Here is a 14,829-nt window from a genome sequence, read left to right as displayed (position 1 = left end):
CCCAATTTTCCTTATCGTATTTCAATTTTTTTCCACAAAAGTCTTCTCACTTTGTTTTGCATTACCGCTGTTGCTGGGTCGCTAAAGTGTTCCATTCCAATCCCTGCCATTGAATTAGGGAAATATATTGCAACATGCTTTCAGAGGCTATCCGACAGTAGGCATCATAATGATGTTGCCTATAAACCTGTGTGCAACCAAAATGTACCACTAAAATCTGGCATACAATGACGCGGCAGACGATTCACGAACACTTAGGCCATAGCATATGTAAGATGCATACACTATCAATACATACGCTAAGGATAAGCTTTTACAGCCATACACAATTAAAGATATGGATGCACAGATTTAAAAAACGTAGAATTTGACCTACCACTGCGAAGGTGTTGACCTACATCATTTTTTTTTGTAACATATTTTTATTGACATTTTCAGATTTAATATACCGTACATCATTCACAACTTTCCAGCAATTATGGCATAAAGTACAGTATGCAGTATCACACACCATCTGTATATCCTGACGTAGATTCATCAGAAAAATTATATGATCAAGTACGAGCCCGTTTGTGTATCCCAAGGATACGAATGAATAATATGTCATGTGAACAGGGGAGTAACACAGGTTTAAACTAGGGGAAGGGCATGGAAATTCACCTCCGGACCGCGTAACCGAGTGTACAAGCTGTCGTGTGGGTGTAACGCAGGGTTACTCATAGTACGGCCCGCGGGCCGCCAGCGGCCCGGCAAGCCTTCCTTGGCGGCCCGCGGACCTTTCAGACATCGTACCGGTGTACGAGCGAGGAAGAATGGAGTTCAGGCATGCAAGAGCCCTATTATGCACTCGAAGACGGAGGGCTGCTCTGGTTGGCTGAAGCTCCCACCCCACGTTCGAAAATAGCCCGCAGTGTGCAACGATTGGCTACTCAACCGGAGGCTGCAGGCTGTCTCTCCAAAGAGCTGTGGAGAAAAGGGAACCCTCTGGTTGGATGATGTACGTTGGAGCCGAAGCCCGCACTTCGGTCAGACTTTGTCTCCGTGTCCATCCATTCAATTGTAGTCACACGGACCGCTCGCCCCCGGTCAACTGGGCGAGGAGCCCAGGATGTTATAAGTGTACCACCCTTGGTCACCCTGGAACACGCCGCCGTTAACTGCGCTCGATTTCACGTTCACATCGTCTGCTTTATGCAGACACCATTTCGAGTCTGCCCGGATACAGTGAAAGCACCAAGGCACACGTTATCTCACATTTATTATAAACTGAGGTCCAATAACTCCCAGACCCCCTTCTTTCTTTGGGAGGGAGACGGAGGGAGGGAGAGGGAGACAGAGGGAGGGAGGGAGACGGAGGGAGGGATGGAGGGAGACAGAGAGACGGAAGGAGATGGAGGAAGAGGGAGGGAGAGAGACGGAGGGAGGGAGATGGAGGGAGAGGGAGACAGAGGGAGAGAGACGGAGGGAGACGGAGGGAGGGAGAGGGAGGGAGATGGAGGAAGGGAGGGAGAGGGAGGGAGATGGAGGAAGGGAGGGAGAGGCAGGGAGGGAGGAAGATGGAGGGAGGGAGGGAGATAGAGGGAGTGAGGGAGACGGAGGGAGATAGAGGGAGATAGAGGGAGTGAGGGAGACGGAGGGAGATGGAGGACGGGAGATGGAGGGAGAGGGAGGGAGAGAGACAGGGAGGGAGAGAGACAGGGAGGGAGAGAGACAGGGAGGGAGAGAGACAGGGAGGGAGAGAGACGGAGGGAGAGAGACGGAGGGAGAGAGACGGAGGGAGGGAGATGGAGGGAGAGGGAGACAGAGGGAGAGAGACGGAGGGAGACGGAGGGAGGGAGAGGGAGGGAGATGGAGGAAGGGAGGGAGAGGGAGGGAGATGGAGGAAGGGAGGGAGAGGCAGGGAGGGAGGAAGATGGAGGGAGGGAGGGAGATAGAGGGAGTGAGGGAGACGGAGGGAGGGAGGGAGATAGAGGGAGTGAGGGAGACGGAGGGAGATGGAGGACGGGAGATGGAGGGAGAGGGAGGGAGAGAGACAGGGAGGGAGAGAGACAGGGAGGGAGAGAGACAGGGAGGGAGAGAGACGGAGGGAGAGAGACGGAGGGAGAGAGACGGAGGGAGAGAGACGGAGGGAGGGAGACGGAGGGAGAGAGACGGAGGGAGGGAGACGGAGTGAGAGGGAGACAGAGGGAGAGAGATGGAGGGAGGGAGGGAGATAGAGGGAGTGAGGGAGACGGAGGGAGATGGAGGACGGGAGATGGAGGGAGAGGGAGGGAGAGAGACAGGGAGGGAGAGAGACAGGGAGGGAGAGAGACAGGGAGGGAGAGAGACAGGGAGGGAGAGAGACGGAGGGAGAGAGACGGAGGGAGAGAGACGGAGGGAGAGAGACGGAGGGAGAGAGACGGAGGGAGGGAGATGGAGTGAGAGGGAGACAGAGGGAGAGAGATGGAGGGAGACAGAGGAAGGGAAACAGAGGGAGGGAAACAGAGGGAGGGATGGAGAGAGAGGGAGGGAGATGGAGGAAGAGAGGGAGGGAGGGAGGTAGATGGAGGGAGGGAGGGAGATAGAGGGAGTGAGGGAGACGGAGGGAGATGGAGGACGGGAGATGGAGGGAGAGGGAAGGAGAGAGACAGGGAGGGAGAGAGACATGGAGGGAGAGAGACGGAGGGAGGGAGAGAGATGGAGGGAGGGAGATGGAGAGAGAGGAAGACAGAGAGGGAGGAGGGAGACAGAGAGGGAGGAGGGAGACAGACAGAGAGGGAGGAGGGAGACAGAGAGGGAGGAGGGAGACAGAGAGAGGAGGGCGACAGAGGGAGGGCGACAGAGGGAGGGCGACGGAGGGAGGGCGACGGAGGGAGGGCGACGGAGGGAGGGCGACAGGGAGAGAGACAGGGGGAGAGAGGAAGGGGGAGGGAGGGAGAGGGAAGGGGAGAGAGGGAGAGGGAGGGAGAGGGAGAGGGAGGTGGAGAGAGGTAGGGAGAGGGGAGGGAGGGGAAGGGAGAAGGGAGGGGAAGGGAGAGGGTAGGGAGGGGGAGAGGGAGAGAGAGAGAGATGTGTGTATGCCGGGTCTGGTGGCTCAGTGGACGAAGACGTCTGCTGCAGGGACCTGTGTTCAACCTCAAGGTCACAAATCTTTTTTGCTTTAGCCCCGCCCCTCCCCCTCTGACCCCGCCTCCACCGGTGCGGCCCTCAGCCACAAACCACTCTGTAAATTTGGCCCCCGAGAGAAAGTTTGTGAGTACCCCTGGTGTAACGCCTCGAAGAATCGCGCTTAGACCTCCACTTACGGTCGACCGGCAGCGGTAATAGTGTGCACTATCAGGCTATGAGACTGCTCTATCGGGGCTAATAGTGTGAATGTGTCATCTGTAGGGTCCTCGCCAGGGGTCCATTGCTTGAATCGAAATAGTAACATGGCCCATTCCATTGATATAGGGTTCTTGCGGACCCCTCTCACCTCCTCCACCCGCAATGTCTCCTCCTCTGCCGCTGCCCATTTATGTGTCGCTCCCACCCAAGCTGCCAGTGGGGGGCCAGTGGGGGATCGCCAGTACATGGCGATGCTGCGTTTGGCCAATAGCATCGCGAGGGAGAGAAAACGAGTCTGCACCTTATGTTGCTTACGTACTCGGAAGATCCCTAGGGCGCTGGCCTTTGACGTGTTCATAGAAGTAATCCCTGTAAGGTTACTTAGAGCAGCGTGAATGCGCTGCCAGAACGCTCGAATGATGGAGCAACTCCAAAACATGTGTCGGAAATCTGCGTCCTTTGCGCTGCATCTGGGACAAAGGAACTGTGTGTCAGGGTAGTAACGTTGGAGGCGCGCTGGTGTTAAGTAAGCTCTATGGAGTATGTAGTATTGAATGTTTTTAAAGCGTGCGTTTCTAGATACCTTCTTGGGTACTCCAGAGACCTCTCCCACTCCTTCTCGTGAAGCACGCGCCCAATTTCAGTTTCCCATGTGGCCCGCAAGGTCTCTAGTGGTCTGATGGTTAACTCCCGTATGGCTTTATAGAGCCATGTAGTTAAATGGCTACTCGCTCCCATGTGTAGAATCGTGTGGAGGACTAGATGTACACGCGGTTCCCCCCTTGCGAAGTCGTGATATGGCCGGTAGCTATCTAGTAGTTGACGGTGAAGCAGGAACTGCCCTGGAGGCAGGTCATAGTCCTCCACCTGATTGTGGAAGGGTCGAAGCTGCCCGTCCTCAAAAAGGGATTCCATCTCCGTGATGCCACAGGATGTCCAAGTGCGAAGAGCGCCACTTGTGTAATAGTGTTCCCGGTTGGGCCATCCCACCAGAAGGAGCAGTGGGGAAAACAACGGTGTCCCCGAGGACATGCGGTGAATCCTTTGCCTGCACCTCCGTGCCACCGCCACCTGAAGGGGGTACGTACGTCGGCTTAGTGCCGGGGAGCACCAGGCGCCGTATCTCCGGAACAGAGATCCTCCCCGTTATGGTATGCGTTTCCACAGCGTATTTGTCTGCCGTCCAGTGAGACAGCCACAGTAGTTGCGCAGCTAAAAAGTAGGCCTCAAATGAGGGAGCCCCCAAGCCGCCCTGCGTGGTGGGCAACTGCAGTTTTTTCAGTCCTATTCTATGTCTGGCGGATCCCCAGATTAACGTGCTAAGGAGGGAGTCCAAGTCCCGAAAAAAGGTTCTAGGAGGAATCACTGGCAGATTGGTGAAAAAGTATAATAATCGCGGGACCATAATCATTTTGGCTAAAGCCACTCGCCCAATTGGGGCCAACGGGAGGCTCCTCCAAAAGCTGACTGCAGCTCTCACGCCCGCCAATGCCCTACCATGGTTACCCTCGAAAATATCCGTCGGAGAGTGGTAGAGACGAATCCCCAGGTACCGAGGGGCATCCGCACTCCAAGGGATGTGCTGGGCACCCAGTCTAATCTCCTGAGGGGGAAGGCCCGGGTGTAGCGGGTATACCGTGGATTTGTCCCAATTTACCCACAGTCCAGAGGCCGCCGCGAACTCCGTCAAAGTCACCCACAGGGGGTTTAGATCGTCCGTGATATCTCGTATATAGATTAACAGATCGTCAGCATACAAAGAGACACTGTGCACTGTGCCCGCGACAGGGATGCCCCAGTGAGCCCCCTCCTGGCGGAGTCGTATGGCTAAGGGCTCGACTGCCAGGGCAAAAAGTAAAGGAGACAATGGGCACCCCTTTCTCGTGCCTCTCTGGACCGCAAACGCTGCTGAGATATACCGGCCTAGGCGCACCCGCGAGGTCAGTTTAGTGTACAGAAGTTGCGTTTATGCGAGAAGGGTGGGACCAATGTCCGCACGCTGTAGGACCGCAAAAAGATACTGCCACGTGAGGGAATCAATAGCCTTCTCAAGATCGAGGATGAGACAGGCCGCCCGGGGGTAAATCCCTTGCACCTGATCTTGGATGTGGAAAACCCGGCGTATGTTCTGGGAAGTGCGTCTGCCAGGGATAAATCCGCACTGATCCGGGTGGACCAGGGGACAGATTATTTGTAGGTATCTATCTGCAAGAATCTTCCCGAGAATTTTGCAGTCAGCGGATAGCAACGTTATGGGTCGATAGGAGGCCAGTTGCTGCGAATCTCGATGCGGTTTTAAAAAGGTCACGAGTACTGACTCTCGCATAGATTTCGGTAACTCTCCCTTCTCAAGCGCAGTCGTCAGCATCGCCACCAAGCGAGGGACCAGGTGCGCTGCAAATGTTGAGTAGTATTCTAGCGGAAACCCGTCTAATCCCGGTGCCTTATTGCGGGCTAGGGCACGTAAGGCCTGGGTCACACCTGCTGCTGTTAATGGTAAATCCAGGGCCTCTTTATCCGTCCGTGAGAGTTTTGGCACAGTTAAGGGAGCAAGGAATCGCTCCACCACGGCTTGTGGGGTAGCGGCGGGGTCATGATATATCTTCGCATAGTAGTCGTGAAAAGCCCCCAAAATCTCGACCTGGGACTGCACCAATACCCCTCAGGAGTCTAGGATCTCTGTAATGGGCTTGATATCCGAGTCCTGCCTGGCTAGCCACGCCAGGAGAGTGCCAGTTTTGTCCCTCTCCCTATGCATCCGTGTAGCGTACGATCTGAAGTTATACCGACGAAGATCCGCGGAGGCGGTCTGATATGCTGTTTTTGCGTCCGCTAAGCGCTGTGTCTCCCCCTCGGATGCGGTATCCTGTTTCGTGAGCGCGGCGAGGTGCTGTTCCGCCTTGTTGAGCAGTTGTTCTAATATCCGTTTAACTCCCGCTATTTGGTTCATGCATGCTCCCCGGGCCACGACTTTAAATGTGTCCCATTCTACCAAAGAGGAAGACGCTGTACCAGCATTGTGTGTGAAATAATCCTGGATACTACGTTCCTGCTCATGCCTGAATACCTGGTCGGACAGAAGGTCCCGTGGTAAGCGCCAGGCAGGGACCTGAGGGTGCGGGGGCCGCCAATTGAGCCGTAGAACATGGGCGCCGTGGTCAGAAATGACCCTGCCCATATAGTCTGTGGGCAATTTTGGGCAGTATGGCTGCGGAGCATAAGAATCGGTCAAGACGTACGCGTAAATTATGTGGGATGGAATGGAAGGAGTACAGTCTGGTCTGGGGGTGGCGTAGTCGCCACGCGTCGGTCAGGGACCAATGTGCAATCCACGCCCGAAATCGAGCCGTCTGCCTGTGTGCCGGTGAGTGCGCCGTGGGAGGGTGCGAGCGGTCCAGGTGTAGATCAAGCGTGCAATTCTAGTCTCCTCCCAGTATCCAGGGGATTGAGGCAAATGGGGCAAGGATCCCGGTGAGGTGATCCCAAAATTTGTCTTGTTCTACATTGGGGGCGTAAATGCCACCAAGAAGTACCGCCTGCCCGTCTAAGAGGCCCTCCATTAGTGCATATCTGCCGTCTCTATCCACTACCCTCCGGAGTTCCTGGAACGGGGTTCCCGGTCACACCCAGATCAGCGCCCCCCGGGCGAACGCAGAGTAATTTGTGGCGCATATGACACCCCGCCACTTTGCCTGTAGTTTCCCCACCTCTTTTACAATGAGATGCGTCTCCTGTAGGAAAGCAATCGGGGCATTGTGACGTTTCGCATATGAGTACACTGCATATCGCTTGCGCGGTGTTTGAAGCCCCCTAACATTTAGGGTGAGGATGGTAACATCCGTGTGTGGCGTATTCGGTGCCATGTCTCGGCATCTGCGCGCAAGGAGTGGGGATTGTGCTTGTTGGGGTGCTTTAAACTCGGTCGGTCTAGCAGAATGAAGGGGCCTACACCCCACGACGCTGTTCGGCTATGTGTAGTGTGTGGTTGGGTCTGGGGTATTCCATGCAGGGTGTCGGGATATTGCGGAACTGGGATACTCAACTGAACAATCGGGTACGGGAAACATTCCCAATGCCAAGGACCCATCGTCAAACAACGATGCATCCAAACCTGCTTACCCTCGTACGGGGGGTGTAACAATGTATGATGGGGCGGTGGCGTGTGCAGGCCGGGCCAGACGCGAGTCGGGCCAGTAGGAGGATCAATGGACGTTGCTCGTACTGTGTCAGATGTTAAACGGAATGTCTATAGCTAATGCGAGGGGCTGGAGCATACTTATCTCAATGTTAGTCCCGAGTGTACCTTCTCATTTCACATGAGATCTGGATTGTTCATCAAGGATGAGGTCTGCCGTCTGAGGAGTGACCAGGGGGGGTGTCACAGACTCTTCCCCTGACCCTGTTCCATCGCTGTCATTCTCCCCCTCGGAGGTAAAGACATGTGGAGGCCGGTCGATGTAGTCTATCTGAGGAGACGCTCGCAGATCGATCACTGCTTGTAGGGCCTCCCTCCGTTCTTTCACAATCTGCTCCAAGTCAGGGGAGTCCTGGGTATGTGATCGGGACCCGCCACTCGCACCTCTGCATGGGCGCCTCTGAGAGCGCCTCCTGGGCTGTGACAACTTAGGGTTCAGGTCTCTTGAGGCTTCTGTCCTGGACTGTCGTGTGCAGTGCCGGTCCGCCCAATCCTGCGCCTCCGAGGCAGTAGCGAAGAACACAGTGGAACCAGCATAGATAACCCTGAGGTGAGCCGGAAAGAGCAGCGAATATTGGATGTTGTTCTCACGGAGTCGACGTTTCACGGTCAGGAATGAGGACCGTTGTTGTTGTACCGCTAACACCATGATCCGCTGATTGTCGACCTGTAGGGTGCCAGCTACTCGTGCCGCACGCAGCACAGCGTCTCAGTCCCTGAAGTGCAGAGACTTCGCCAACATCGGCCTTGGGGGCGCCCCCAGCGGTGGTCTGCGGGCCGGAATCCTGTGAGCCTGTTCCATGGAAAAGAATTTTGAGCGGTCTTTTTCTGGGGTGAAGGATTTCACCCATGTTTCCAGGTATTGCAGAGGGTCCGTACCTTCAATTCCTTCGGGTAAACCCAGTACGCGTATGTTACAGCGTCTCGAGCGTCCTTCCAAGTCGTCTGTGCGCTCCTCCAGGGTGGTGAGTCTTTGTACAATCGCCTGCATCGTCTTCTGGTGCGTTCCGATCGTCGGCTGCATGTCCGCCATCTTCTTCTCTCCTTCCTTCACTTTATCCGCCAGTTTCCGGTGGTCATCCCGGAAAAGACTAATGTATGTCGCTAGTGTCCCGAGCCGCTCTTCCATAGACACTCTGGAGAGTTCAATGGCGGCGAGTACCTGGTCCAACTTGGTGGAGATTGAGGGATAGGCCGGTGGTTCCGCTGCGTTCACCCACATCCGGGATTTAGGCATCTTCTCAGGAGCCGTCTCGGGGACCGCCGATTGCTGGGTCCCTCTAGGCTTCCCCATAGCTGCTGTCGGGGTAACACGGTGAGCCGGGCTTGTCCGCCGATTATCCGGGGTAACGTCCTCTCTCGGAGATGGGGGGGGCCACTCCGTCGACGGTCCTGTCGCCACCAGCGACCGACGTCCTCCACTTCGTGCGAGCACCCCCACTCCTCTAGGCTCCCCGCTGCACTGCTCTCCCCCCCACCCCACGGGGAGGCTGTCTTCCGTAACTGCAGGGGTCCTACCACCAGCTGTGTTGCAGAGCGCTGCCCAGTCCTGCGTCCTTCCGCTGAATTATTCCTCACAGGTCCAGGGACAGGGGAGCCCAACTCATTCCACTTGAGTACTCGCAGTTCTCCCACAGGCTCTTACTCCGTGTGTTGTAAACTCGAGTCGGGCACCCCGACCAGACACCGGGAGTCACCAGGGTCCTCCACCGGTCTCACATTCACCACCGATGCCGTGGTTGTCATATGTCACCCTGGGAAGGAGTCATCTCCCCTCAGCGCTGCAGCACTGTCTCAATCGCGGAGCTTGTTCCAGCACTAGGTCCGCACCGCATCCAAGTTGGCTACCTGTCGTCTGCGCAACGATCCCTGTGTGGTGAGGGACTCGCGTTCCGGAATTGTGCCAGGTACTGCCCCCGCAAGGGTCCGCGCCGATGGTGCTAGCGCTTGCAGTGCGCTTCTTGTGGCAGATCGCTGATGTCAGTGTCTGGGCTCCCGTCTGCTTCCCCTAGCGCGGAGCCTCGGGACCTGTCGCCGCCATCTTGCGGCTGCGAGCCCCGGCCCGGTGCTTCTATCGCCGCGGCAGCTCTGCTCCCGTGTTAGGTGCCCGATCCTGGCAGCGGTGAAGTCCAGCCACGCTCCGGTGTCTGGAGCTGTAATTGCGGGCAGAAACAACGTCTGGAAACTGCCACTCGTTCGGCCCGATCGCGGAGCTCTAGCCGGCTGCGACCACCATGTTAGCCTGCTTAGCCACGCCCCAGGTGTTGACCTACATCATAAAGGTACATTTTCCAAGAAAGTTTGTGAGGAGTCTTGAAGAAAATGCAACGCATATGAGACGCACACCCACACAGTTGTAACTGACGGGTATTCACAAACAATTTGCAGTGCAGATCACACACCTTTCTGCACTTCTAGCTTGCACCTGTGTAACCCAAGTCTACGTTGCGCAGAGCAGACAGTGTTGAAAAGTGCACCAAAATTCACATTTCACACCTGGTGGGTGTAGGAAAGAGGGTATTTACTGGTGAGTATTTGCAGTGCAGGAAAAACGTAGAGTTAAAATAATTAAAGAAGTTCCCTAGCCTTTTCATGCATGTAAGAAATGCATATAACAAGCACGCATGGTGCAAGCAAAACAAACTAGCAGTTTATCAGACTATCATCCACAGCCACATGGACATTGTCACAGGAGTAATGTAGGCATGTGTATGACTGGAATTTTTTAAATATCTAAAATACCACACAGCAGAACCATAATATAGCCTTATAGCCCGCCTTAGCGGGCTATGCCGGCTATTAAAGGACCGCTCCAGCGTTACAGGCTCGAGCCGAAGGAGACTTTAATAGTCGGTATAGCCCAGCTACGAAGGGCTACAAGGCTATTGGAACATTCTGCCACTAGAGAGAAGAATGTTCTCACAAATTAAATAAAGGCCTCTTGGAGCCCGAGGGGATTGAAATCCCACAGGGCTCTGAGAGGCCTTTGTTTAAACAACATTGGAATGTGGCTCTGGGGGCTTTTACCGGACCGTAGAAGCACGGAGCCCTCCATTGTCTGCAATGGAGTGCTCCACGTTCCAATGTTCTAATTGGGTAGTATTGTATACAAGTGCCCACCGACCAAGAACTAACAACATGTAGCAAACTTCCAGCTGCATATTGCAGAAGTGGAGGCCAGGCCCCCAAGTAACTCAATCAGTAATAAGTCTGACCCTTGTGATAGTACCTCAGACCTATGTGCAAACAGCCCCAAGTAGCTCCATACCGGTTCCATGTTAACCTTGGCTTGTCATATCTCATATCTGAATGATTTCAGAAGTTTCTCCTGCCCAGATAGAACGTAACTTAACACATTTGAACATTATATGAACCAGCGAGCCATCGCTCTCTCTGCAGTGACAACATGCTTCTACTCGGCCAAGTCCTCCTTAAAAAGCTTGAAAGAACTTCCTGGAGTATGGTGTATAAGGGGCATCTTTACCTGTAAAAACATTGTGGCTATTCTATCTGGGAAGGCTAACTAAAGATGAACTCAACTAGGATTCACTCTATCCAAAAGAAAAATAGCCTTTAGGATCCAGAAACCTTAGACATTCATTAGTCCCACCATTGTTGTCCTTTTGTGCACTTTGCAAAGTATATTGCCTTGGCCACAGCCACATTCTTGGTGGAAGCATGGCCTAAGCAAGTGGAAGTACAAATAGGGATGCATAGAAATTGTTAGGAACATCAGTGCATACTTGGAGTTTCTTGTGCTGTGACTAGCTATTCACAGCTCTTTATGCGTAAGCCCAGCGAGGGCCAGGTAACAAACCTCTATGTGGCCACTCAAGAGGGTGCACAGACAGGCGGGCAGAGAGTGACGAGAATTTAGTCTGGGTTGAATATGAAGGATGAGACCTACATCATCTCCACTGTTGATCCCAAGAACTGGAGACCAATTGTGGCTTCATGGCAAAGAGAATGACTTCAATAGAAATATCATGATTGTGAGATATTTAATATTTGCACAAATACGTTCAAGTACAGCAGATTCTTTGAACATAACCGAAGATTTTTTTGATATAAAAACAGATGGTCTTACTCTATATAACTTTTTGCCTGGTCTCTCTGCTTCCTTCCACACCAAGGGGCCTATTACGATGTCAGTCATAAGGCCTCCGACCTCAAGTTGGAGGTCTTACAACCCACATCGTCTGTTTCAGTTCCGACCTTTTGATTTTGATTTAGCTTTTCGGAAGTGAAACAAGCCGGTTTTTCTGGCTGGCTTCTGACGGGCTCACAGAGTTAGTCGGCCAGTTGAAACTGGCACGTAATCCAAATGGATGGTGGTTTACGCCATCCGGATTACGATGCAGGGTTTCCATGCCAGCCTTTCTGACATGGAAACCCTGTCGGAAAGTGTGTTTGGGGGCCCCTAGCAGAGCCTCCTTAGCCCTGCGGCCTATGATTGGTGGCCGGGGGGGTTACCTATGGTGCCCCCTGTTAATCCCTGCACCGCGTAGCAGGCACCTTAAGGTGCCTGCCACGGGGTGCAGGGATTGACACCACCTTCCATTTCCCTAAGGGAGCATGTACTACGGCCGTAGCACATGCTCCCATAGAGAAATATCGGAATGCGACTAAACAGTGTTCAGCCGCATCGTAATCAGGCGGTCGAGACTGACAACCGGAGGTCGGTAAGTCCCGTTTCTGAATCTGTGTCAGTCCGACATCGTAATAGGCTCCCTAATGTGTTTAAATCTAGATTCTCTTGAATACTTTGATTACGCCCGGCAGCGTTTTATTTTTGTGTGCTTGGACAAACATACTGTTATATTCATGGAAAGCCTCCATTGAGTACTTAAATCTGTCTCCATACGAAAAACCTTGGCATGTGTGTATTGAAGCTGAATGTTAAAAACCCACCGGAGACTAATTTAATCTAAAAAATGTCTAAATCCAAATGCCCATTTTAAATGGAAAGGTTACCTTACGCACATGAACGGCTAAAGTCTATCATCTGAAACGTTGTACACTCTAGAATGTTTGCATTTATGTAAATGTATCAGCTGATTATTTAAAGCTATTCATGTAATCTCTTTGTTGGCCCATGATAAGCTAATTACATCTAGACACCTGGTTCCCCAATACAGGACACAGCCATGAGATTAATGCACATATATGCAGAACTCAGCACACAATATCTCCTGTGCGCCACACTTGTATGTGTTTCCATCATCACTCTGAATCTTTCAGGGCATCTGCAGACAGGGATGCAAGTTCCTTTCTTAGATGGAGACACTTGTTGCTTTAGATGGAGAGCATCTCTAAACGTTGCGTGGAAGGAAAGCATACGCCCTATTGAGGCTACAACTACAGACTTGAACAGAACAACCAATATCTTATTTCTTCTGTTCAAGACTCAAAATTGAACTGAACCAGTAGGAAAATGTAGACATTATGTTTTGATGGCCCTAACACAGAATTGTGACTCTTAATTACAAATGAAAGATACTGGAGTAAGAAAGTTGCCAAATTTACACAATGACTTGAGCATATACACTGTCTACTTATAAAAACATTCTCTTCCCGTTCACCCTATAAATCTTGGAAGTTTTGTTAAAATCCCAGGTGAGGCTGAGCAGCTTTCAATGTTTAATGTCCGCCAAATCAGAACGAAAAACATAAATTAGATATCGTTCATTTCAAGTGTCTGAAAATCAATTTATTTGGGGGTACCCACTATGCGAAAACCTTTGTCTCTCTTCACAACACACCAGGAATAATGGTTGGACTGTGGCAGAAAATACTTTAGGAACCAAAAGAAAAGCGTCCCCATTAGCAAATTGAAGAGCTAAAAAAAAAAAAATTGGCCAACATTTGCAAATAGGGACAATTTTAAACTTCTAAAGACACGTTTGATAGGTGTTTTGAAAAGTATGGGAGACTGCATGCAATTGTGCTTGCTGCAGGATATGTTTATGTTAATAGCAGAGAAGTAATTAGTGAAAATCAGCCCACCAGACCATAAAATAGGCCCACAAACCGCAAAGAAAAAAAAGTCCCACGCATTTACTTGTAATGCCAGCCCTTCTGGCACTGCCAGATTGCCCAATCGGCGAGTATGACCTTGTCAGGAATGTAAAATCACCACCAACGTTTTGATCAGCTTTAACATGACCATATCTGAAATCTGAATTGTGTGAGTTGGAATTACTTACTGATACTAAAAGTCAAAATGTGTGAACGAGGCCAGCGCTGGCTTCGTCATAGGACTTTTTTTTCTGATGGCAGGTGGGGGCAACACGGACAACGGCGGGAGGGTCTGAGGGAACAAACACCAGAGACAACATGATGGAGGGTCGGAAGGATAAAGCAACATGAAGCAGTGCAAGGGAATTAATCAAAATGAAGCAATCAGTTCATGCTCCAAACGAAAGAAGAGGAAGTGGAACTGGCACACGCTGGCCAATTAGGAGGCAGCAAATAAGATTGACTATGAAGCCAACAAATGGTAAGCGATGAGCTAGCCCGAAGCCCCTTTTAGTAACCAAAGTTTCTCACATGCGCTGCCTAAGGCGAGACCACAAAACCAGCACAACGAAATTAGATGAAAGTTAATCATTTAAATAGATTCTGGTTGGTGTAGAGCCTACTAAGCAAACAAGAGCAAGGCCAATATCACACAGTATCCCCATATGACATTTGATCAAAGTCACATGATTACTGATATATTTGCCTTGCCACACAGTCTTCTGAATGGGACTACTGGAAAGGAGCAAATGAACATAAAATTCCCCGACCACAGAAAGGAAAAATCCAGCATTATAGGAATAAAAGCATTAAAGCACCTGTAATTACCACATTAAAGTGCAGGCTATATTCCAGTGCCCTCTACACAGACACCCTGCAGGTAAAAAATCTGCACAGGAAAAACAAATATCTTGACCAATTTAATCTGCTTCTTCCATAAAATAGAAATAAAGCCTATAGATGCTATAAAAATGTTTGAATTAAAAAGGTACTTAAAAACAAGCACCTAAAGCCCGTAAAATACTTGCAGCTTTGTAACAATATAATCAAATGCCTGTAAATGGACTATTATAGAATGCTTTTCGCAAACTACCCGTTACAAATAATAGTATGTAAAAGCCTCAATACATTAAGTTTACCATTCAGTACGGCGCGGGCGTTTGTGATCCGCAGATATTCCCCATGATAAAAGTCAAAATTCATAGCATATACAGTTGATTTACTCATCGTTATGTAAGATGACAGAACTTCCCCAGTGTACATAGCGCTCCCAAGTGGCTGATGAATATATTACAAGGCCTCCTTTTGTG

The 14,829-nt window shown here is 51.5% G+C and overlaps 1 protein-coding gene across 4 annotated transcripts in view; it reads right to left on the bottom strand.

Annotated features, from left to right (window-relative positions):
- The window catches only part of LOC146855927 (uncharacterized), a 651,622-nt gene that overhangs the window by 341,155 nt on the left and 295,638 nt on the right, over positions 1-14,829 (bottom strand). The gene's annotated exons all lie outside the window — the stretch shown is intronic.

Source organism: Triturus cristatus, chromosome 4_1 (assembly GCF_964204655.1).
Source record: "Triturus cristatus chromosome 4_1, aTriCri1.1, whole genome shotgun sequence".
Classification (NCBI taxonomy): Eukaryota; Metazoa; Chordata; class Amphibia; order Caudata; family Salamandridae; genus Triturus; species Triturus cristatus.
The sequence above is the reverse complement of the archived record's forward strand: the minus strand, read 5'-3'. Positions and strand labels throughout refer to the sequence as shown.